This window comes from Chiloscyllium plagiosum, chromosome 2 (genome assembly GCF_004010195.1).
Source record: "Chiloscyllium plagiosum isolate BGI_BamShark_2017 chromosome 2, ASM401019v2, whole genome shotgun sequence".
NCBI classification, from domain to species: domain Eukaryota; kingdom Metazoa; phylum Chordata; class Chondrichthyes; order Orectolobiformes; family Hemiscylliidae; genus Chiloscyllium; species Chiloscyllium plagiosum.
The window spans coordinates 96,775,986-96,802,502 of record NC_057711.1 but is presented as its reverse complement, the minus strand read 5'-3'; positions in this window follow the sequence as shown (position 1 = coordinate 96,802,502).

The following is a 26,517-nucleotide window of genomic DNA, read 5'->3' as shown; positions in this document are numbered from 1 at the left end:
GTACCATTGAAAGCATACTATCTGGGTGCATAACAACCTGGTTCAGCAACTGCTTTGCCCAGGATTGTAAGAAACTATGGAAGTTTACGTTCATAGCCCAGAACTTCACAGAATCCAATCTTCCATCCATGGACTCCATTAACACTTCCTGTTGTCATGGAAAGGCTGCAAATATCACAAAGACCTCTCCAACCATAGCAATGCTCTCTAATGACCTCCTCCATCAGACAGAAACTACCAAAGCTTGAACACATGCACTAACAAGTTTAAGAAAAGCTTCTTCCCTGCTGTTATTGGCCTGATGATTGGATTCTCTAACTTCAAATAATGTTGATCTTGTTAATGTTGATCTTGCTTTGTGTATCTCTTGTGTAGTTTAACCTGTCAGCCTCTCTCTGTCTAGGTTACGATTGGTATACCCTTGCTTACTATGATCTTCCTGTACTGCTTGCAAACAAAGCTTTTCACTGCACTTAGGTACACATGTCTACAATAAATCAAATCAAATCATTGGGGCATTGGTGGATTAAAGTCAATAGATTCAATCATTTTTAACAATGGAGCTAGACCCAGATTACTATGACGATGTTTGTGTAACTAACCCATCTGTGAGAGGAGATCATATTTTGACTTCTGTGTTTCAAGAACGAATGTGTGCTGACAATGCCAAGACGGCTGGCAAAGATGGGTGTTGTTTAATGTGAATGAGCAAATGCCAACAATAACATAGCACCACCACAACTATGACTTCTGATCACCCACTGGGTCATCCCATTGGTCAAGGACCACCTTCCAGGTGGGATGTGCTGATCCTTGCATCTCACTGCTGAGTACAACCCTTGCTACATAACATGCCACTTCAGACTTTATCTGAGCATTCCACATGCTGCACCAACTAGGAGTGACATCTGCAATAAACACCATCTTTAAAGAAACTTACTTACAGGCAATCAGAAAGACTCTGTGTTGGTACGCCCCCTATCTAGCCAGACTGTAAACATGTCTCCTGCCTTTTGATTGAACATGCATACATACACACAGTTTTTTTTAAGTATAAACAGGAGCTGATGATTCTAGAAGAAAGGATAGAAATTATCCATCATCATGTTTAAATTGTCTTAATGCAAAGTTGAAAAGAAAATTAAACCCAGTTTGAAGCCAACCAGGCCATAAATCTACAATAATCTATATCAACCTATAATTAATCTTTTCTAGACACAAATAATGTAATCTACTTTCCCACTGTTCAATTTATGTGCTTATGTATGTACGTGTATATGAATGTATGTGTGTGCATGTTTATAATTGTATGTGTATACATGTGTCCCTAAATGCATGTGAGAGTGGTAATCAGAGCAATTTAGTTAGTTTATTTCAAATTGGATGCCTCTACCACAATAAAAACTATGCTCTTTTCATTTTAAGATTATAAGAAAATATGTCTTCTTTCTTTTTTAGGTCATAGTAGGTAAACACTGATTGAACTGACAACAGAGTTCATTAAAAATTCCGAGAGGTGGAAAGTCAAGGGGCCATTCAACCACTTCTCACATGACTATAACAGAAAACTGTGCATCGGTGATGTTGAACATGTTCACATCAAATACCTGTATCAATATCCAAATTATGATAACTGTTCACACAACAAATATGGTTTAATCCTATTGTGTAGAATTTCAAAAGCTTGTGACAACAGATGGATGCAACAGCAAAAAGTATGGGTTGATACAATTTGGAAAACACAACAAGTCAAGAAAATACTGAATGAAATGTTAGGGCACTAAAAACCTCAGAGAAACAGAATCATCTTGGGGTGCTTGTTCAATGAATCCCTGATGGCAGCAGGATGTGTTAATAGGTCAAGAAGGGATAGAGGGCAGTTGTCTTTATCATTTGAAGAATAGATTATAAGAACAGGGAGGTTATGTTGGAGCTTTGGTCAGGCCTCAGCTTGAGTACTGTGTGCAGTCTGCCACCGCACTCTAAGAAGAATGTCATTGGATCCGACAGGATACAGAGAAGATTCACCAGGATGTTGCAGGAATGGAGCATTTTAGTTATGAAATGAGGCTGGATAAGCTCAGGTTGTTTTCTTTGGAGTAGAAAATAATAAAAGGTTTGGTCAAGATGGATAGAAAGCAGCTGTTCCTCTTAGTTGAAGGGTCATCAAAAAGGGAGCACACATTTAAGGTGAAAGGCAGGTGGTACAGAGGGAAGTTAAGGAAAAGTTCTTTCACCCAAGTGAACTTTCACACACACACACGCACATGCACACCCTCTCACAGACCTATACTCCCTTTACACTCACACTCACACACATACACGCACTCTCTCACAGACAACCATAACCCCGTGCTCCCACACACACATACACACATATAAACTTTGTGGGGTGAACTTTGTGGGGTACTTGCAGAATTACATTTTACTTTGCTCAAAAACTGCATGAATCCATGTAAGATTCTGTAAATCCGTTTTTAGATTAGAATCAGTCTGACCATTGTGGCACAGTCTCACACAGGGAAGCTCACAGCTTCAATACATTATCTGGGCCAACATGACACCAATTGTTAAAGTTCATTTGAGAATGTAACTTCTAAAAAAATTTTGTGATTTACATATGAAAGAACTGAAACCAACATGGTCATTCTAACAGGTGAGAGATGTAACAAACTATCCAGGTCTTTTTCAATATATAATTTCAATTACATCACACTGTAAACTTTTGCTATAAATTCTGTGTCTTACAATCTTATACTCTGTAACCACCTGATGAAGGAGCAGCACTCCAAAAGCTAGTGCTTTCAATTAAACCTGCTGGACTATAACCTGGTGTTGTGTGATTTTTAACTTTGAAATGACATAACATTCAAGATTGTAGGCTAAGTGATGGAAAGAGGGACTCATGTACATTTAATATAGTTTTGCGTTACAAAATTGAGCTGAAAGTTCCCTTTATTACTGCATAATTCTATGATTCTATAACAGGAATAAAGGTATGTGGTTAGATATGCATTTGTTTGAGGAAAAATATAAAATATTACTGATATTCTTTTAAAATGTGGGCAGCACGGTGGCACAGTGGTTAGCACTGCTGCCTCACAGCGCCAGAGACCCGAAAGGTATGTGGTTAGATATGCATTTGTTTGAGGAAAAATATAAAATATTACTGATATTCTTTTAAAAGATTACAATGCATTAGCACAATCTTTATGTTTGTGCCTAATATAGCATGTTCTCTTCCATTTCAACAGTTTTTTTTCCCCCTGTTATTTTATAAATTCACTCTGCTTTTCTCTGCTCCCACCATGCAACTCTTTCCCCCCATCCCCCTTTCCACTCACACTGCCTTCCAGGTATACTTCATGTAGTATTCATTAACTCAGAAGATGAATATTTACCAGTCTCAGTGTCCCAATTAATTGCAATGCAAAAATAAACCTGGCCAATTCAACCGACAACTTTCTGGCCAAGCAGGGAGATGACTTACTTTTGCTGCAGGCTGTCCACAAATTACTTAACTGAGGAACACACTCTGAAAGCAGACACAGTAACAAGCCTGTCATCTACCACTCCATGATGAAGTGCTTTGGGCATTAATGTACAGTTTCAGCAAAGTACAAATCACCAGCTCATGTGTGTACCTCAACCATAAGTAATTGCGTAAGTTTGGGATCTCAGCTTCTGTAGAAATTAGCTTTTGGCTTAAACTTTAATTTGTTGACCATGTGTTCTACATAGGTGTTGATAGGAGGCATACCATGGAAAGAAAATGTGATCCTATCTCCTGCTAACATGATAACATGACTCATTCACAGTTATGGACAGAGGTTTACCTGCAGCATTGCTTGTCAAAATATAAAAATATCATGACTTGAGTATCGTCATAAAACATAATTACTGATGAAACATCTTAAAGAAACCAAGAGTAAAGACACTGTCCTCTATAAATCCATGGAATGATTTTTTGTGAATCTTAGTGCTGCTACAATCACACCCTGATGTTCATCCCCATTTTATTTGGGTTCCAGTTTGGACATCCCAAAATCATTGAGCTGGTAGAGCTAACAAGAACTTGTTCTTATTCTTTATTCACCCAGCACCACAGTTTGTCTCAAAAAGATTAATTGGATTAACAAGGATCCACCCCATTGTGGCTAATTGTGGCAGACCCAAATTAACTTTTTTTTTAAAGAAGCCAATTTAACCACTATTTCCTGAGTTAACAAAGAGTGAGCAACTGAATTACTAATTCTGAAAAAACTAGTAATGAATACACATGCTCACAATGTAGAAATGAGAGGTGAGTTCAAGAACGAGTCCAAGAAGATGAAAGCTAAAGAAAGTTGGATGAATGGATTGGTCATTTCACTGTGATTATGCCATTCAAGAAAATAGGCAAGGCCTAGATCAAATGCACAATTTGAAAGATAAAATGTCCATAGCACAATACTCCCTGAGACAGGAAAATGCTGCTGTAAACTGAGGTGCAACAATTTTTTGAGGCCAGCATTGAAAGAAGCTGGTACAGGACTAGAACTTTTGATTATCTGGAGATGTTTAGATTAGATTAGATTCCCTACAGTATGGAAACAGGCCATTTGACTCAACAAGTCCACACCAACTCTCCGAAGGGTAACCCACCTAGACCCATTCCCCTACCCTATATTTACCTCTGACTAATGTACCTAACACTATTTCCCAAAGCCACTTCACCTGACCTGAACATTTTTGGACTGTGGGAGGAAACTGGAACACCTGGAGGAAACCCACGCAGACACAGGGAGAATGTGCTACCTCCACACAGACAGTCGCCCAAGGTTGGAAACGAACCCAGGTCCTTGGAGCTATGAGTCACTGCGTCGCCCAAATGCCATACCTATCTATCTGTCTTAAGTGAGGCTCTGGAGTCAGTGAACCCCTGAGGTTGGACTTGAATTCACAACTTTGTGCCTCACCTTTTGAGAGAGGGCTACCATTTGAGTCAAAACTATGAGTCCATGCAGACATTTCTCTTCCTCTGGTGTGGTGTGATTAAACATTGACAAAATATGGTGAGAATTTTTTTTAAAATTCTCAAACCTAAGTGGCAACTTCAGAATCTCACCCTTATTTCCATGTATTGGCAACTCATTAAAACCCCAAGTCATCTTATTTACGTTGCACTCCCAATTCTCCTCTCCTTCACTAAGATATGTAGCGCAAATTCACAACAGATAAAAACAAGCTTGCCCAATGTCTACCTTAGCCATCATGCAACTGCTTGCTCCATGGCCACTACCCTCCATGACACTTCATCAATGTAAGTCGGAATCAAAAAGCTAACCGTGTCCGCACATCATTGTGCCTGCTTTCAAATTAACTCACAAACTACTTCAGCTCTTCAGCACTTTAACTTTGGAACTGAAGGATGTCTGAGGGACCTACTGTTGCCAGGTTGTTTTGCATGCAGGGAGAGCCATGCATCTCATGCATCTTTGCAGGATCCTTCACCAAAGCATCAACACATACATCTTTTGGATTTTGGCTTGCTATCTTAGCACCCACTAACTTTAACACTGACTTATAGACTCCCAAACTTAGTGATTTGCTTTAAAATGCAAAAGGAGAGACAAGCAGCGTGTGACATTAACGAGAACTGAACAGTTAATCTATCTGTTAGACAAGAGTTGAGCAAGCCACCATATGGCATATTACTGCATCATCTTCACAGCTGCAACTTGTACTAACAGATTAGTGGCATACAACATGTGCTTTAAGCAATAGAGATGTGTGAAAGTGAAGGGGGAAAGTCTTTAGATGGGTGAAGTGAGGTTATAGTCACTCAGGTAGTGCAACCTCAGTCAGTCAAGAGATTTGTCCAATAACATTGCATGGAGTAGGTACATTCAGTCCTGCCAATCAAGTTATTTCATGTATGTCAATCACAGTGCTTTGAAAATAGGCTGGGGGTTGGGCTTGCTTTTCGTACAAAGTGACAATGGAGAGATTGAGAACAATGGAGGCACATGTAAGATCAGTTAGTGGTGAAGAAAAAGCCCCCAGGAGAGGTGGTGAGATGGCTGCAATTTTTGTCCAGGTTAATGGCATAACCTTCTTTGATGGTCAGTAGGAGATTGGACTACTCTCCTTTTTATCCCCACCCTATCCACCAGCACTGTGTCTTGGAAGCAACAAGTTAGCTTTGGTGGAAATATGGGTTATACTTAAACCTTTCATATTTATATTTCCAGGATAGTGATAATCCTCATTTAAGTAGGTCACGTTAGTAACTAGCCTTCACAAATATAAACAAACCTCAAATGTATGTAATCAGAGGAGAGATTACAAAAATTGAAGGCTTACCTCAAAGTCTTATCAGGTGACACTCTATATCATTATCAAGGTAGTCTAATGAAAAATAAGAAGGTTGTGTTCTTAGAAGGAATGAAACTAACTAAATGGAGGACAAAGAGACAATAATCATCCTAGCATCACATAGCTGCCAGTGGTTCTTGGCTAAAAGATGATTTTCATGGCAGAGAATGCCAACCCTTAAAATAATCTATATCAAGAGGGATAGATGGAGAAAGATGGGCACAAGAAAGAGCAAGGTCATGCCACCATCTTCTTGAGAGACAACCATAAATTCCCTTATGTCAGCCTGAGAGAAGAACAAAGATTGCTAATATTAAGGATTAATAAAAAAGGCTGCAAGACATCTGAGAAATGGTAATGTGCTGCTTTGACTTCTCCATTCTATAGAATGACTTCAGGGTCAGTGAAGCATTTTCATCTGTCATGATTATAAATTTTCTTAATCTAATTAACTGTTGTTGCATCTTAAACTGAAGAAACTGTCAAAACAATTGCTACAAATAAAAGACTACCTATATTGAGCAATGTGATTGCAAACCCCCTAAATTAACAGCTTGCTTTTCCTTTGAGACATTTTCAGGGTTGAACATGTAGGGTTGGGATATCATGGGCACTCAGTGGTTAGCACTGTGGCCTCATAGCACCAGAGACCAGTGTTTGATTCAAGCATTGGGTGCCTGTCTGTGTGGAGTTTGCACATTCTCCCCATGTCTGCATGGGTTTCCTCCCACAATCCAAAGATGTGCAGGTTAGCTGAATTAGGCATGCTAAATTATCCAGAGCATTCAGGGATGTGTAGGTTAGGTCCATTAGTCAGGGGTAAATTTAGAATAATAGAGGAAAGTAATGGGTGTGGGTGGGTTACACTTCAGAGGGGTCGGTGTGGACTTGTTGGGCCAAAGGGCCTGTTCCCATACTGTAGGGATTCTATGATTCTGTGCAGTTTGAGAGGTAGTTCCTGTCTTGCTGACTGATATGGGCTTTATGTTTGGTGCCAGAAGTGCAGAAGACAGAAGGTTTCAGCAGTGTTAATCCACAATACTGGCAAAGTAATTCCCTGGGAAACAGTTTAACTGCCCAATTGAATAATTAATGGGGTGCAAAGTGGAAAATTGCATGAGAAAATTCACCACGAGATACCAGAAATTCACTCTGCACCACATTTCAATTGCAATTGAAAAATGCAACACTAAGAGTCAAACCTATTAAATCACTGGACAAACAGCAATGAGATGGTTAAATAGTCTGTGAAGTTGCATAGTTTTGTATCTGTCATATAGCAGGCTATCATCATCAATCTTAGTGACCTACGTGGATGGATTGGACCAAGTCAGAATTGAATAACTAAACAGATTTCAATATTCCATCAATGACTGTATGAAGGCTCAAGGGGTTATTCAAACTGCTGATTGTTTTAAACAGCATCAAAATTGCTTAGTTATTCCCAATCCTGTTTGGCTTGATGGCTAGCTGGCTAATGTGTTTTCAAAATAAAGGAAATGGGGAGGGGTTTTATCCCCATTCCAGATGAGGTAGACTTGCAAACTGCCAATCCTTGCTGCCCATGTAATAAAATCTCACACTAAGTGATGGTTCAGCTAGTCCAGGCTTTTCAACACTGACACACTATTAAGTTCATAGAAGACAACGTAAAAAAAAGATACAAACATATTTTCCAATTACAATTATGTTTGAGGCCTAAATGAAATAACCTTTCATTTGACAACATATCTGAGGGTCATATTTCTGTATCATATATTTGTGTCTGTGTTTTTCTTATTATTACAATCATTTTCATTTTTGCCCTCACTGGCTTTGTCTTATTGGTGAGGTAATATAAGTGAGACACTGACGAAATCACCTAGAAACACACATACCCTTTAATCCTAAATGCCATTCAAAAACTAGGATCTGTCATAACATGCAATAACTGTAATTTTCAGGTCTTAACCTATTGGCAGCACAATTAAATATTAAAGCAAATTGGAATGCAAGACAGCATCAAAGTCTTCTTTTGAAAATTTCATACTCAAGATGTGTGTATATTCAAATTTATGAAAACCATGATACAGTGCTAAAAACTCCGGGGAGTAAAAATATAAGTTATGCACTATTTTAAGTGCATGTGAACCTTTTCTCCAGACAATACTTCTGGTAAGATTATAGAGCTTATGCTTGAAACATTGACTCTCCTGCTCCTTGGATGCTGCCTGACCGGCTGCGCTTTTCTAGCACCACACTTTTTGTCTCTGATCTCCAGCATCTGCAGTCCCCATTTTTTCCTAGTAAAATTGTAAATGTTAATACTTTAATGATTAACATTGTTTATCTCATATAGAGTTAAAAATGTATACACGTGAATTTTTGTATGTAATAATGGGAACAACTCTTTTACCATGGTACTTACCTACATATTGATGGCATAATATTATCAATATCATATTTAGCATATGGTCCACTCGTTTATATTTGCTTCCCACATGAACATGAGGTGTTTGTGGATTCATATTTTTATTTGTATAGCTATGGAAACAGCTCAATCCTAACTTAGCAATTCATTCAGATGGTGCAGTGAGAATAATTGTGATGCCATGAAAAATGGATCTATCAGTTTAGAGGGATTACCTGACTTAGATGGTCACATTCACAACTTAAGTCATTCCTCATGTTCCACTCATACAGTAACTGAGCACATCTTCCCCAACTCACTCTTAAGCCTTTGAGCCTGGTCCAGACATTTACATGGGAGATTGAAAGCTGGGACTTTGCCAATCAGCTTACTTACCAGATTGAGGTCATTTTGTAGTCAATCCAAACATGCATGTTCGAGAGATGGGGAGTAGAGACAACCCTTGTAATAAAAGACCAGTGAACCTTACTTCTGTTGTGGATAAAGTTTTGGGAAGGGTTATAAGAGATAGGATTTATAATCATCTAGAAAGGAATAGTTGATTGGGGATAATCAACACAGTTTTGTGAAGGGTAGGTCATGCCTCACATCAAAGATGAGAAGGTGACTGAAAGGTGGATGAGGGTAAAGTGGTTGAGGTGGTGTATATGGATTTCAGTAAGGCGTTTGATAAGGTTCCCCACAGTAACCCATTGCATAAAATACAGAGGCATAGGATTGAGGGTGATTTAAAGGTTTGGAATATAAGTTAGCTAGCTGAAAGAAAATAGAGGGTGGTGGTTGATGGGTAATCTTCATCCTGGGGTTCAGTAAGGATTTGTTTTGGATCCATTGCTGTTTGTCATGTTTGTAAATGACCTGGATGAGGACATAGAAGGGTAGATTAGTAAATTTGCAGATGACACTCAGGTCGGTAGAGTTATGGATCGTGACAACGGATGTTGTAAGTTACAGAGGGACATAGATAAAAGGGACATAGATAAACTGTAAAGCTGGACTGAGAGGTGGCAAATGGAGTTTAATGTGGATAAGTGTGAGGTGATTCATTTTGGAATGAGTAACAGGAATGCAGAGTACTGGGGTAATGGAAGAATGTTTGGTAGTGTAGATGAGCAGAGAGATCTCGGTGTCCTTGAAAGTTGCCACCCAGGTTGATAGGGTTGCTATGAGATAATCAGAGGGTTAGATAGGGTGGACAGTGAGAGCCTTTTTCCTTGAATTGTGAAGGCTTGCATGAGTGGACATAGCTTTAAATTGAGGGGTGATAGATATAGGACAGATGTCAGAGGTAGTTTCTTTACTCAGAGAGTATTGAGCGCGGAATGCACTTCCTGCAACAGTAGTAGACTCACCAACTTTAAGAGCATTTAAATGGTCATTGGATAGGCATATGCATGAGAATGGAATAGTGTAGGTTAGATGGGTTTTCAAATTGGTTTCATATGTCGGCACAACATTGAGGGCCAAAGGGCTTGTACTGTGCTGTAATGTTCTATATGTTCTACATGTTCTCATGTGTGGTGGCTACTGAGCAATGTTGAGCAATAGTATAACTGATTAGATCTGGGTAAGTGAAGCAGTTCAGTGTGTGTTGACTCTGCTGCCCCTGATGGCACCTACCAGTTTCCCTTTGCGATTCATCCTCGTCTTCACCTCGCCTGGAGTGGTCTCCCAAAGTTGACAGTTTGGACACTGTGAAATTCACATGGTACTCCTGTTAAAACAAAGTCTTCAACTATAAAACATGAGGGGACCAAAGTCCATCTATTGCTTCCATCTAAGTATAAATAACTCACTGGAAATGAAACAACATTTATCTGAAATTAGGAACAAATACAGCAATCTCTACTTCTGTTATGTTATTTCTTCTTCAGCTTATTTATTTTCAATTGTCTACTCAATTTCTTGCATACTTGAAATATAATTTCACAGATTTCTCCTTTTTAATGTTTTTACTTCTCGCACAGTAAATGTTGATTTTGGAAAATGGTTTGCTTTTATGTTCTCCCTGATTCTGAATATGATATTGCAGTTACTGTGAATGTGCACCACGAATACTCCAAGGTCATTCCCATCAAGCAGTATCTTTTTACACTTCCAGTTTTTGTTTCCAAGTAACTTGCAGTCCTTTTCATTAATTTGATGAACCACAATTTTCCTCAAAGCCCTACAACTATAACTTTTTAAAATATCTCTGAAAATACATGTGAAGTATGCCCACCTGTTAAAAATTAGATCTGAAAAACTTTGGAGAGAAAATCGGAAGCATGCATTTCACACAAATGGCTGATGTTTTCCATTTTTTGACTGTGTCATTTTCGGGGAATTTCTCTTCCTCGACTCACTTCATTGTTTATGCATCCGGGCTCCAAGTTCCCTTCCCATGCAACTGTGCTCCTGCCCTAGCTGTGCCCCCTGGCCAAACTGCTCCAGTACAGCTACAACACTGGCATCAAGCCAACAACATGGAAATTTGCCCAAGTATGTCCTGTACTCAAAAGAAAGGACAATCCAATCTGGCCAATTACCACCTCATCTGTCTACTCTTAATTATCAGTAAGTTGATGGAAGATGTCTTTAATAATGCTGTCAATGCCATGCATTCAGCAATAATTTGCTGACTAATTCTCAGTTTGTGTTCTACTAGGGCCACTCAGCCCCTGGCCTCATTACAGCCTTGGTTCAAACATGGAAAAAAGAGCTGAATTCCAAAGCTAAGGTGAGAATGACTGCTCTGCTATCAAGACCTCATTTGACTGGGTGTGGCATCATGTAGGTAAAAACAATGACTGCAGATGCTGGAAACCAGATTCTGGATTAGTGGTGCTGGAAGAGCACAGCAGTTCAGGCAGCATCATGTAGCCCTACTATCTGGGACTGCAGAAAACACTTCTCATCTATTTGACACACACAAACAGTAAAAACATTTAAATGATGGTTTAAACACCTCCTTTCACTAGCTGAGATCCTTGAGCCCTGGCTAATCAGACCCCTATGGTTTTATTGGAGAAATATAATCATTGAACTTCCTCCAATCTGTACAATTCTGTTAAAACTGGAAGTAAGTGAGTTAGAGGTGGATTTTAAAAGTTGTTTATTGGATTCTCAATTGCCCTTGAGCAAAGTAGTTAGCTGGCCCTTTTAGGATGTGATTAAACTACATTGCTGTGGATCTGGAGTCACAAATAGATAAAGGTAAAGTCGCCATAGTCCTACCAGACCTTAGGGTTGCTCTCTCAATAGTCTAACCTGACAGTCACCATATCTCAGAGGTTGAGAATGAGAATCATTCATGATAACTTCAGCCAGCGCAGCAAATGAACTCACAGTATTCACATCACCACATCTCAAACCAACCATCCAGCCAACTGAGTAAAAACAATGACTGCAGAAGCTGGAAACCAGAGTCTAGATTAGAATGGTGCTGGAAAAGTCTACTAACCCCCTCCCAGATAGGTAAGATTAGGTAAAGATGGCAATTTCCGTCCCTAGACGACATGAATGCACCAAATGATTTTTTTTTTGACAACAATGAACAGGCACCATTAAGCGAGCGTTTCATTTATGACTTTTAATTGAATTCAAATTGCACCATTTAAACAATTTGACACATACCATCAGAACATGAGGCTGGGTTTCTGAATCACTGGTTCAGAACTGATAGTTGTACCACAACTATCTCTCCACACCCTGCTGGATCAGCTTTAAAATCTGGGGGTCCTTAAGTGTTAACATTGCTGCTTAGACTCAATTTTACATGTTCTGAGTGATTTATTTCAGTATCTCAGTGAGGATCTGATGGCCTAGTGTTATTATCATTGGACTGATAATCTAGAGCCCCAAGTAATGTTTAAGAGATCCAAGTTTGAATCCTGCCATGGTAGAATTTGAATTCAATAGAAATTTGGAATTCAGAGTCTAATGATGACTGTGAATACATTATTGATTGGTAAGAAAGAAAAAACCCGCAGTTCATTTTGTGATATCTAGATCCTTTGGCAGACTCTGCCCAAAGTTTCACATGCATTGGTGTGAGAATCAGCAAATCAATTTGCCTGAACTTGAGAAGTTTGATCTATTCAGATCCAAATATTATTGCAGAGGGCAGGACACACAATAGTATTTTGCTAGATACCTAATAGGAGTATCAGTATTCCATGTAGCAAATTCTCAGTCATACAATGGTTCAGTCAAGGTATTGATAGTTTATATTCAGCTTCAATCTGTCACATCCCAAAATAATATTAATTACTTTTACATTATTTCAAAATCTAGAACCAGAGGTCACCATCCAAAGTACAGGGTCACCAATTTGAGACAGAAATACACAGAGTGTCTTTGGAATTCTCTTCCTCAAAGCTTGGAGGAAGCAAAGAGCCTTTTAATAATTATAATCCAGAGACAGACAGATGCTTGATAAGCATGGAATTTGATAGGTTAGTGGCGGTAGTGATAAAATGGAGTAATCACATCAGTATCTTATCTTATTGATCTTATTGAATGATGGAATTGACACAAGGGGCCGAGTGGCCTCAGCTTGCACCTAATTTGTGCATTCTTCATTTGTCTACCTCTTCACGCCTCAAGCGACTGACTGTGTGGAGTTTGCACGTTCTCCCCATGTCTGCGTGGGTTTCCTCCGGGTGCTCCGGTTTCCTCCCACAATCCAAAGATGTGCAGGTTAGGTGAATTGGCCATGCTAAATTGCCCGTAGTGTTAGGTAAGGGGTAAATGTAGGGGTATGGGTGAGTTGCGCTTCGGCGGGTTGGTGTGGACTTGTTGGGCCGAAGGGCCTGTTTCCAAACTGTAATGTAATCTAATCTAATCTTAGACCCTTACACAAACTCAGCAAAAAGATAAATTTGAACTGATGTTTAAGGTAAGGTCGAGGGGAAAAGCTGAGACATAAGCAAAGAGACAGTTGAATGTTGCGATGGGGATCAAATCACTGTTTTCAGCTGGATCCATCTTCTGCCTCAGCCTTCTAAATGTGAGGTCTCTGCTATAGCAAATGAGTCTATTTTCTGGTATTTTTCAAGCAGGTTTCATCTACTGTATAGGGTATTCAAATTGCAATATTATATAATAACATTGTGAGTGACATAGCTGTCTATTTTTAGATTGACTTAATCCATTTAAAACGGATGCCTCCCTGTAAATTGCTCAAGACTGTTTTTTCTTTAATTCATTGTGTGTCCTTCCGTAAAAGACGTTAGTGAATCGAATTGTTCTCTCCCAACAATGCCTACCATTAGACTTTTAACTCCAGATTTTCAATGAGGGTGATATTTGAACCTGGGACACCAGATCATTTCCTGAGTCTCTAGATTAATAGACTACCAATAATACCATTAGGCCAACATCTTTCCTGCATCAACATTCTAACAATGAATAAGCCAAATAACTGTTAGTTTTTTTCCAAAGCTTGTGTATTGATACAGTAAATTGCTGAACTGTGGTTTTAATGGTTCCAAGATAAAGATTTTTATTTTCTTTGTTCTGCACTCTAAAGAAGAATCATACCAGACTCGAAACTTTAACCTGTTTCTCTCTCCATGAATGCTGGCAGACCTGCTGAGTGTATCCAGCATTCTCTATGTTTGTTTCAGATTTTCAGCTTGTACAACATTCTGCTTTTGTTCATTCTCTTACTGAGTGCATTTACGAACTGTGGGGAAAACTAGGCACTAGGCCTCAGACTGTGACATTAAACCACTCTGACCTGATTCAAAGAACAAAGAACAAAGCACAAAATAGCACAGGAACAGGCCCTTCAGCCCTTCAAGCCTATGCCAACACATTTTGCCCTTCCACATTAAAACTGCCTTCACTTACAAGATCCATACCCTTCTATTCCCTTTCTATTCATGTATTCATCCAGATGCTTCTTGAAGGCTGTTGTTGTGCCTGCTTCTTCCACCACCTTGTCTGGCATTGTGTTCCAGGCATTCAACACCTTTTGTGTGAAAACTCTACCTCACATATCTCTTTTAAACCCCCTCCCCTCCTTGCAACTTGAACCTGTGTCGCCTAGTATATGACCCCTCCACCCTGGGTAAAAGCTTCTTACTTTCCACCTTATCCATGTCATTCACAATCTTATAAACTTCTATCAGGTCACCCCTCAACCTCCTGTGTTGCAGTGAAAACAAACCCAGTGTATCAAACCTTTCATCATAGCTAAAATCCCCCATGCCAGACAATGTCCTGGTAAACCTTTTCTGTACCCTTTCCAAAGCATCTCACATTCTTTTGGTAGTACGGTGACCAGAACTGTACGCAATATTCAAGTGTGGCCGAACTAAATTTCTATAAAGCTGCAGCATAACCGCTCTATCTTTATGCTCAATGCCCTTTCCAATGAAGGAAAGCATCCATAGGACTTTTTTTATTACCTTACCCATGTGTGCTGCCCCCTTCAGTGATCTACAGACCTGTATACCCGGATCCCTCTGCATATCAATATTCTTTAGGGTTCTGACATTCACTGTGTAACTTCCACCTGTACCTGACCTTCCAAAATGCATCACCTCACATTTGTCTGGATTAAACTCCATCTGACATTTTCTGCCTATGCCTCCAACTGATCTATATCTTGCTGTATCCTTTGGCAATCCTCCTCATTATCTGCAATTCCACCAATCTTTGTATCATTGGCAAGCTTACTGATTAGGCCAATTACATTTTCCTCCCAATAATTTATGGAGACCATGAACAGCAGTGGTCCCAGCACTGGTCCCTGTGGAACATCACTAGTCACACCCCTCCATTTTGAGAAGCATCCTTCCACCATTACCCTCTCTCTCCTATGACTAAGCTAGTTCTGTATCCATTTTGCCATGATACCATGTGACTTGACCTTTTTTGCCAGTCTGACATAAGGGACCTTGTCAAAGGCTTTTACTGAAGTCCATGTAGATAACATCCACTACTTTTCTCTCAATCATGTCCATCACCTACTTAAAAAACTTGATCAATTTAGTGAGGCATGACCTTTACTGCACAAAACCATCCGAGGTTTAAAGATTAAGGACCAAAGTGAAAATTTGGAGCTGGAAGATGCAGGTGAAGTTTTAAGTGAGCACTTGCATCTGTTTTCCTTGTAGAGAATGATGATATTGGTATAGAAATCAAAGTGAAGGACTACGATATATTTGAATAAAGTAGATATCGGGGGAACAGGTATTAGGGGCTTTAGTGGGCTAATGCTCAGCAAGATGCATCCTAGGGTGCTGTTGAAGGCAAGATGGAGTTTGCAGGGTTTCTGACATTAACTTTCAAATCCACTCTAGCCTCGAGTCTAAATCAGCATGGAAACTGTTGAAAAAGAGTTATGTGAGCAACAGAGTTAATCTCAACTTTAACAGGCAAATGTTAATCAAAGTTATTCGGAAGGATTTTGTCAGGAGGAAATCATGTCTATCAAATCTGATAGAATCTAACTTGGTACACAGACGAGGGTAGTGCAGCTGATGTAACCTATAAGGATTTCTGTAAGACTTCTGACAAGTTCTCATGTGGGAGACTAGTTAAGAAGCTAAAAATGAGGCATCTGGGACAATTTGTCAAACTGGATCCAAAACTTGTTTAGTGTCAGGAAGCGGACGATGATGGTCTAAGGTTACTTTTATAACTGGATGCCTGAGTCCAGTAGCAAACTGCACAGTTGGGTGCTAGCCCCTTGCTACTTGTAGTGTAAGTTAGTGACCTGGCCAGGAATGTAGGAGGTATAATCAGCAAGTTCACAGATGATACAAAAATTGGCAATGTGGTTAAATGTGATAAAGAAAGCTTTAGATCACAGGGCATTATAGATGAGCTGGTCAAATGGAACTTAATCTTGAAAAGTTAGAGGTGATGCATTTTGGGAGGACTAACAAAACAAGGGAACACATGACACGTGGTTTGGACCCTTGGAAGTAATGAGGATCAGATGAAACTTGATGTACATGTCCAAGGATTCTTGAAATCACCAGTGCTGGAAAAGACAGGGGAGTTTAAGCTAAAAGATTTCCACTGTTTGGGGATTTCAGAGCTAGGGGGCATAGTCTGAGAACTAAGGCCAGACCATTCAAGATTATTTTTAATGATCTACCACATCAAAAGGTGAAATATGTTGGAACTCTCTTCCACAAGTGGTGTGGATGCTAGATAAATTGTTAATTTTAAATCTGAGTTACAGTATTTTCATGTTAAGAAAGGTATTAGGGGATATGGGACAATGGGAGGTATAAGCCATAGATCAGCCATTGAGTGGTAGAATAGTCTTGAGGGGCTGAATAGCATACTCATGTTCCAATGCTCCAATAATAGCTAAATAATAGTGTTAGGGTGACACATGGCACACATGTGTCTATTGTTGGCATTGAGTACAAAAGTTAGGTGGCTGTGATTGAGTTATATGAAATGTGAATTTAAGCTACAGCTGGAATACAGTGTGCAGTTCTTATCACCTCATGTAGGGAGAATGTGACTGTACTAGAGAGGGTACAGAGAAGACTCAGCAGGATGTTGTCCAGTCAGAAGCATTTAAGCTATGAGACACTAGATAGGCTTATTGTTGTTTTTCTTACAGCAGAGAAGGCTAAGATGGAAACCTATTGAGAGATACCAAACCATGAGATGGTATAGATAGGAAGAAAACCTGCCTTTAGGAAAGGGGCCAATAACAGGGTCATAAACGTAAAGGTGACAGAAAGTTTAGAGGGTTTGAGGAAATAAGATTTTGTCTAGAGGATGGTGGGTATCTGGAACACTCTGCCTCAAAAGGTAGTAGAAGTAGGAATCCTCACAACATTCACATGGTACTTAGGTGAACACCTGAAATGCAATCGCATACAAGGCTACAGGCCAAATGGTGGAAAATATGACTGGAGCCGATCAGCATGATGACTGGTACAGGCACAATGGACAGAAATATTTCTTTCCATGTGTGATGATGCTGCTCCTTTAACAAGGTTAGATTGACCTTGTTTTTTTTCAGAGGGGCCATAAACACAGAGGCTCCATTTTGTCTGCACTGATCTACTTGAAGAAGCTTTTAAGTAAAAAAAAAACTTGCACAATGAAAGGAGAGTAGCCAGTTCTCCCAGCTCAGATTTTCTTTGGTTAGGTTTGGTTTGGTTTTAACAGTCTGGCTGTTCAGAGCAAGCAGTCAGGTTTTTGAGGCTGTGGTCAAAAGAACAGCTATATGAAAGAAAGTGTTCCATGCTGAACCTCTGTGCCATCTCGCTCTCTCCTGTAAGACCCTGCGTTTGGTTTTACCTTTTTTGGCCAAGGGGTGTTTATGGGGATTGTTGCAGAAATTTGGAACAGCATCATTAAGTTGGGATAATCTGTTGGGTTTTCAGATAGATTACGTTATTTTGTATTCTGCTCTCTTCGACTTGTGTTTCATTTGGTAATCTTGCAAATAAATTTTGTTTTGCTTAAAATTAAGTTGTTGGGCCAGCTGCATCACTCCCAAAATATCCACTGTACACCTGCTTAAAACAACTAGAAAAGTTAGGGTCTGGGCTACTTTGTTGAAATGTTTTGAGAGGTTCTGGCCTGATCCAGAACACATGCTGTAAGATCTAAATTATGTACAACTGTAACAAAACCTGATGAAAACCACTCACTATATTCAATGTTATGAATTTGAATGTGTTATATTTTCTAGAATTTTATTACTTGCACAGCATACAGAATTACAGCATGGCCCTCTTCTGTGCTACAATCACTTGGTTGTTTTATGCTAGCTGTCAGTTAATCCCACTTCCCTTCTCTTCCTATAGACCAACAAATATTTCATTTTCAGATAGTTTTAAAAAGGGCATTGAAAACTTAAAATTGATTCTGCAAACACCACAGCCTCACACAATGTATTCTGGTACGAAACCATGTAATACCCAAAAACTTTTGTTTTCTTTCATGTTGCCTTTGGCCCTCTGAAATTGTGCCCCTCATATCCAGGTATAGGTCACCAACATAGATCCATTAAAGCAGTGGTCCAAATCCTTGTCAAAACCTACTATATATCTGCTTTCATCTGAAAAATAAGAGTTCATCAGTGCTGTTTTTGTCACTCAATAAAAATACCCATGCTGCCATTATCCCTCATAGTCTATGTTTCGTATTGATTGGTGGTTTTTGGGTGCAGCCAATAGTGGAATAGACGCTTTTAGACCTTTTTAAAAAATTAAACTTTCCAATCAATTAGACTCTGTCTTCGACCCCATTAGGACATCTCATTTCTCCAGAGCTATAATATTGTCTAAAATCAGTGAATCTCCATTCCTCCTTTCCTTAATCATTTCTGAACATGGGCCAATGGGCTGAGGAGTGGCAGATAAAGTTTAATTTAGACAAATGTGAGGTGCTACATTTTGGAAAGGCAAATCAGGGCAGGATTTATACACTTAACGGTAAGGTCCTAGGGAGTTTTGGTGAACAAAGAGATCTTCCAGTGCAGGTTCATAGTTCATTGAAAGTGGAGTTGTGGGTAGGTAGCTAGTGAAGAAAGTGTTTGGTATGCTTGCTTTCATTGGTCAGTGCATTAAATATAGGAGTTGGGAGGGCATGTTGCAACTGTACAGGATGTTGGTTCAGCCACTTTTGGAGTATTGCATGTAATTCTGGTCTCCATCCTAAAGGAAGGATGTTGTGAAATCTGAAAGGATTCAGAAGGATTTACGAGGATGTTGCCAGGGGCCAGCTATATGGAGGGTTTGAATTATAGGGAGAGGCTGAATAAAATGGGGCCATTTTCCCTGGATTGTCAGAGGCTGAGAGGTGACCTTAAAGAGGTTTGTAAAATCATGATGAGCATGGATAGGGTAAAAAGACAAAGGTCTTTTCCCTGGGGTGGGAGAATCCAATACTAGAGGTTTAAGGTGAGAAGAGAAAGATACAAAAGGGATCCAAGGTGCAAATTTTTCACACAGTGGGTGTTGCACGTATGGAATGAGCTGTGAGAGGAAGTGGTGGAAACTGGTACGATTACAACATTTAAAAATGTATCTGGATGGGTAAATGGATAGAAAAGATTTAGAGGGGTATGGACTAAATGCTGGCAAATGGGACTAGATTTACATAGGACATCTGATTGGTATGGAGGAGTTGGACTGAAGGGTCTGTTTCTGTAGTTACATTGCTATCTTGCAACATCAAACAGAAAATAATTCTGCGAACTTAACTGTAAAATGAGTGCCCAATTGTGATGAATTCACCACTAAAGCTGGCCCACTTTAAGATTTCATACTCAGTAATTTATTTTGCCCTGCAGCTTTGAATATACTAGAAAACAATCAAATCAAATTGTAATCCACTGTTGAATATTCAGAAATGTAAACAGACATTCATTTTCAATCACACTTTCTTATTTCAACTTAGAATTTAAGAAGCGTACAAGTGAAAAGCCCTTGCAATTGTTTTGTATTCAAAAATACTCATTTCTCACTACTGTTTTTGTGCTGTCACTTGTGTGTCACAGAGTCAAGGAAATATTATGGTGCAGAAGGAGTTCATTACCTAGTGCCAATCTCCTTCATTTTCCCCATTTCTTTGCATACAATTTCTACCCAAATAACTATCAAATGCCCTTTTGAATGCCTTAAGTGAACCCACCCCTTATTTTATTTACTGGAAGTGAATTCCAGACCCAAATGATTTGCTGAGTGAAAATGTTTTACTTTCCGCATTTCACTCTTGTTTCTTTTGCACATTCCTTTAAAATCTATGACCTGTCCTTTTTTTTCATTCATTTCTGGGATTTAGGCACTGTTGGGTGGTTAGAATTTATTGCCCTTGACAAGGTAGTGGTGAGCTGCTATTCACCTGCTGTGCATTGACCCAAAATACCATTAGGGAGAGAATTCTAGGATTTTGATAGAACGACCATCGATTTCCAAGTCAGGATGGTGAGTCGCTTAGAAAGGAACTCGAAGGTAGTGATGTTCCCATATACTTGCAGCCCTTATACTTCTAGATGGAAGTGGTCATGGGTTTGGAAGATGCTGTCTGAAGATCTTTGGTGAATTTTTGCAGTGCAACTCATAGATAGGATGCTCTGCTGCTACTGAGTGTCAATAGTGGAGGGAGTAGAAGCTTATGGATGTATTGACAATGAAGGGGGCTGCTTTGTCCTGGATATTCTTGAGGGTTGTTGCTGTCATCCAGGAAAGTGGAGAGAATTCAGTCGCACTCTTGACTTGGACCTTGTAACTGGTCAAAAGGCTTTGAGGAATCAGGAATGTGTTACTTGCCGCAATATTCCTAGCCTCTGATCTGCTCTTGTAGCTACAATGTTTATGTGTTAAGTCCAGTTGAGTTTCTGGTCAATATTAACCCCAAGGATATTGATAGTGGGAGTATCAGTGATAGTAACACCATTGAATGTCAGGCGGTGGTGGTTACATTGGTGATGGTCATAGCCTGGCATTTGTGTGGTGTGAATTTTACTTGCCACATTTCAGCTCAAGCCTGGATAATGTCCAGATCTTGTTGCATTTGGAAATGGATAGGTTCAATACCTGAGGAGTCATTAATGTTGCTGAACATTGTGCAATCATTGACAAACATCCCCACTTCTGACCTAATGATGGATGGAAGATCACTGATGAAGCAGCTGAGGATGGTTGGGCCTAGGACATTACCCTGAGGAACTCCTGCAAAGATGTCTTGGATCTGAGATGACTGACCTCCAACAATCATGATCATCTTTCTATGTGTCAGATATAACTCTAACCACTGGAGAGCTTTCCCCCTCATACCCATTGATTCCAGTTTTGCTAGGGCTCCTTTATGTCACATTCAGTCAAATGCAGCTGTTACTCTCACCTCGCCTTTGGAATTCAATTATTTTGTTCACGTTTGAGCCAAGGCTGTAATGAGGTCAGAAGTTCAGGTCAGGTGAATTGGCCATGCTAAATTGCCCGTAGTGTTAGGTAAGGGGTAAATGTAAATGTAGGGGTTGGGGTATGGGTGGGTTGCGCTTCGGCAGGTCGGTGTGGACTTGTTGGGCCGAAGGGCCTGTTTCCACACTGTAATGTAATCTGAAGTTGAATGGCCCTGTGTAGCAGAACCCAAAGTGTGCGTCATTGAGTAGATTATTGCTGAGCAGCTGCTGCTCGATAGCACTGTTGATATACCATCCATCAGTTTACTGAAGATTGACAGTAGACTGATGGGGCAGTAATTGGCCTGGTGGATTTGTCCTTCTTTTTATGTATAGGACATACTTGCACAATTTTCCACATTGTCTGATAGAAGCCAATGTTGTAACTGTATTGGAACCAGCAAGTTCTGGAGGATAAGTCTTGTTGCTGAAATATTATCCAGGCCTGTAGCCTTTGTAGCATTCTGTGTCTCCAACTGTTTCTTGATACCACATGGAGTGATTCAAATTGATTGAAGACTGGTACCTTTGATGCTGGGGAACACTGGATGAGGCCAAGGTGGATCACCCACTCAGCAAAAGCATCAGCCTTATCTTTTGCACTGACGTGCTGGGCCCTTCATCATTGCGGATGTGAATATTTGTGGAGCTTCTCCTCCAGTGAATTGTTTAATCATCTGTCACAATTCATGACTGGATGTGGGTGTATTGCAGAATTTAGATCTGATCCTTTGGTTGTAAGATTGCTTAGCTTTGTCGAACACTTGCTGTTTATGATATTTGGCATGGAAGTAATCTTGTTTGTTGGCTTCATCAGGCTGACACCTCATTTTCAGATGTGCCTAATGCTGCTCTTGGAATGCCTTTCTGCACCTTCCGTTGAACCAGTGTTGAACCCCTTGCTTGCTGGTAACACTTGAGTGAGGGATATGCCAGGCCATGAGGTTGCAGACTGTGCTGGAGTACAATTCTGCTGCTCTTGATGGTCCACAGCACCTCTTGGACACCCAGTCCTGAGTTGCTAGATGTGTTCAAAGTCTGTCCTATTTAGCACGGTGGATTGTGCCATATAACAGAATGGAGTTTATTATCAATATGGAGGTGGGACTTTATCTCACAAGAACTGTGTGGGGGTCGCATTTACTGATACTGTCATGGATAGGTGCATCTGCAGCTGGCAGATTAGTAAGGATGATGTCAAGTATGCTTGTCCCTCTTGTTGGTTCCCTTACCAGCTGCTGCAGACTCTGTCTAGCAGCTATATCTTTTAGGCCCCAACCAGCTTGATCGGTAGTACTACTGCTGAGCCACTCTTGATTGTGGACATTGAATCCCCCACCCAAAGTACATTTGTTTATTTTATAAGTGGAGATAGCTTCTCCATGTTTGTTTCTGAACACTTCAACTAGTTCTTTTCTCAGCTTTCTTCTCTCCAAGGACACCTAACTTCTTCAACTTATCCTCAACTGACACTTCTCAGATCTGGAACCATTCTTATAAAGAATTTGTGCACTCTCTCCAATGTAACATGGTCTGCATAACTGCACTCAATACTTCAGCTGAGGTCTAACAAGTGTTTTGTACAAATTCAATGTCACTTCTTTACTCTTGTGGTCTATACCCTTATTAATAATGTCAAGAAAACTATGTTTTATTAACTTTGCTCTCCACCAGTTCTGTCATCTTCAATGATCTGTCCACATATACACTTTGGTTTTCAAATAAAATGCATCACCTTACACCTTGCAGCATTGAACATTATGTGACAGCTAGAAACCAACTTCACTAACTTGTCAATAGCTTTTTGGAGTTTCACACTGTCCTCCTCCTAATTTACAATTCTTCCAACTTTTGTGTCATGTGCATATGTGGAAATTGTTCCCTACACACTAAGATCCAAATCATCTAAACAAGGTAATACAGTGTGGTCAATGAAAAGCCACATTAAACCTGAAAAGAAACAATCTATCAGTCTTCCAAAAACCCATATCAACACGCGAGCTTGAACTGATGTTCTGCAGTCAGGCTAGAAGAGCTATTGCTTTCAGTTCAATCTTGTTAAAACAACAGTGAGGCCCCGGAAACATGCCTGTGGTAAATGGGTAAAAAGTGCCCTCTTTTCTGAATTGAGGATAATAAAAGGTGAATTCTCTCATTTTGGGGATTTAACACAAAAAAAGTAACTTTCCAAATTTCTGCTGGCAGTGAGGAGCTCTGCTCCCCCACACATACCACCACCCTACACATATGTCAGAAGATTGTTAACATCCCACGCAGTGATGTTTCAATTGAAACCTTTAGAACACAAAATTATCTACCAATCATACGCATTTGCAAAATAATTATTACTTGCTAGGATTTAGAATGTATGAGCAGATGTAGGCCACTTTCCCCTTGGAGCTTGTTCTGCCATTCAATTAGACCATGGCTCAACTGATAATGGCCTCAACCTTTGATGCCCTTGTCAATCAAAAATCCATCTAATGCAACCCTGAATAAATTTAATGACTCAGCCTTCATCACTTACTGTTAAGAAAATTCCACAGACTAATGGCCTGCTGAGAGAAAATATTTTTTCCTCATCTCTGTCTTAAAGGGAAATTTTTTAATCTGAAACTATGTCCTGTAATTCTAGTCCACCCACAAGAGGAAACATTGATCTTATATCTACTCTGTCAAATCCCTTCAGAATCTTAAATGTATCAATATGATCACCTCTCCATTCTTCAAAATCCCAATGGTAAAGGCCGAACCTGCTTCACTTTTGTCCTATAATCTGTACAGCCACTATGTTCGCCCACTCACCACACATAACCACAGGGCAAAACAAACTTGATCCTCATGCTAATGCTCATTATTTTTCTCTTTTGAGCATGAGAAGCCATATGTGATTTATCATGGACCATTGTTGTTATTTTCATTTAGCCATGGCTGCCCTAATACATCAAAAGAAAGCATCGTAACTGCTAAGGTGATGAACCAACATTGAAATGTTACAATAGTTCAGAAGTCAGCGAGTATTTGGATGTGCAGAAATCCAAAATACCAATCCAAGTCTTCTGCCCTGGCATGTGAATGTTTACAGATACCTTCACAGACACTCTGTGAGCTGCTTGCATTTCTGTTACAATGGCAAAGGTTTGGTTTGTTAATTATGGGGAACTTAATGAATTACCATTCAAGAGAGAAATTAATTACTTTTCTTTGGCATTAACATCTCTAATTGCCCCAACATCAGGATTGGGGCTCACCCTTAACCAGAGGTTGAACTGAACCAGCCACATGAATACTTGACTGTTAGAGCAGATCAGAACCTTAGCATTATACAATTATCAGAAACTATGTTTGATCAAATGATTGAGAAAACACAAGAACATTTGGAGGACAAAGGGAATTTTTTTAAATGCAGAGAAATTAGCTGAATTACAACAGGAAGATGATAAAACTAAAGCTGTTACATCAAAAAGCATACACAGAAGAATCTGATTGAATCCCAGAATGTTCCCATTGTGAAAATGAAGTCTTGATGAGAAAGTGGAGACCATTACATATTTAGACAGATGAAACTTGGGCAGAGATTCATCAAGTTGCATTACCAGTGGTTTATGGAAAGAGGGTGTTGCAGATAGCACATGAGATGTCACTTGGGAAGCTGGAAGTCATTTTGAAGTGTGGAAAACTCAATACAAAATATAAAATCATTTTCTTGGACAGCACGAAGATAAACTTTGCTATGTATATCATACATATTAACTAATAGGAAAACCTCAGGACGTGATAAAACCAGAATCATTAATACATATTCCAGCATTTGAGGAACCTTTCACAAAAGTCTTAACTGATTGTATAGGACCCCTTCTGAAAACAAAAAAGTAGGAATTGATATTTGTTGACTATAATGAATGTGTTTGCGAGATTTTCAGAGACCATTCAGAGGCCATGCAGTATCACAGCTAAAATTATTGTAAAAGCGTTACTCAATTTATTTACAAGGTATGGATTACCCATGTTGAGGACTTTTGTCAAGACTGTCCAGAAGATTATGATAAAGGAATTCAATTTGTAATTCTTTCAATTAGGAATGCACCTAATGAATCAACTAAATTCAGTCTATTTGAATTTGTTTTCGGACATGAAGTGATAGCACCACTTAAGTTAATTAAAGAAATGTTGGTAAGTCAGAGTTCAGAGACCACATATTTGGATGATATGTCAAATTTTAGGGAAAAATTAAATAGAGTGGGTAAGTTGGCTAGACAGCTTTTAAAAGTAGCACAGCATGTGATGAAACAAGAAGCACAACAAGAAATCAAAAATTTATAGTTTCGCTCGAGGTGATAAAGTGTTAGTGATTGGTGAACCTTTAAAAGCAAGGTTTATTGGGCTTTATCAAATTGAAAGGAAATTGACTGAAGTTAATTATTTGGTAAGAATGCCAGATAGAGAAGGGAAACTCACACAGTGTGTCGTGTGAATATGCTTACATGGAAATTTGATAGGGGAGTAAAGTAAAAGGAGAATGTGATACATGTTACAACTCAAAGTGAAGAACCAAAGTGTGGAATCCAGACAAGTTTGAATTTAATATTCCTAAAACTAAATCGGATTAAAATGAGAAAGTTCTCAAAGATTCACATAAATTATTGAATTACCTATCAGAGGAAAGTCAAAATGGCCTGAAAGAGTTATTAACAGTGAGGTGGAGCAATACATGGGAATAAGTTCGGATGGAGTAATGTGATAGCTCATGATGTAGACATAGGAAATGCTGCTCCAATTCAGCAACATCCCTATAGACAACAATTTAAAATTGGCATACGTTCAAAGAGAAATTGAAAGCATGTTCAAACCCAATATAATTGAAATAAGTTGC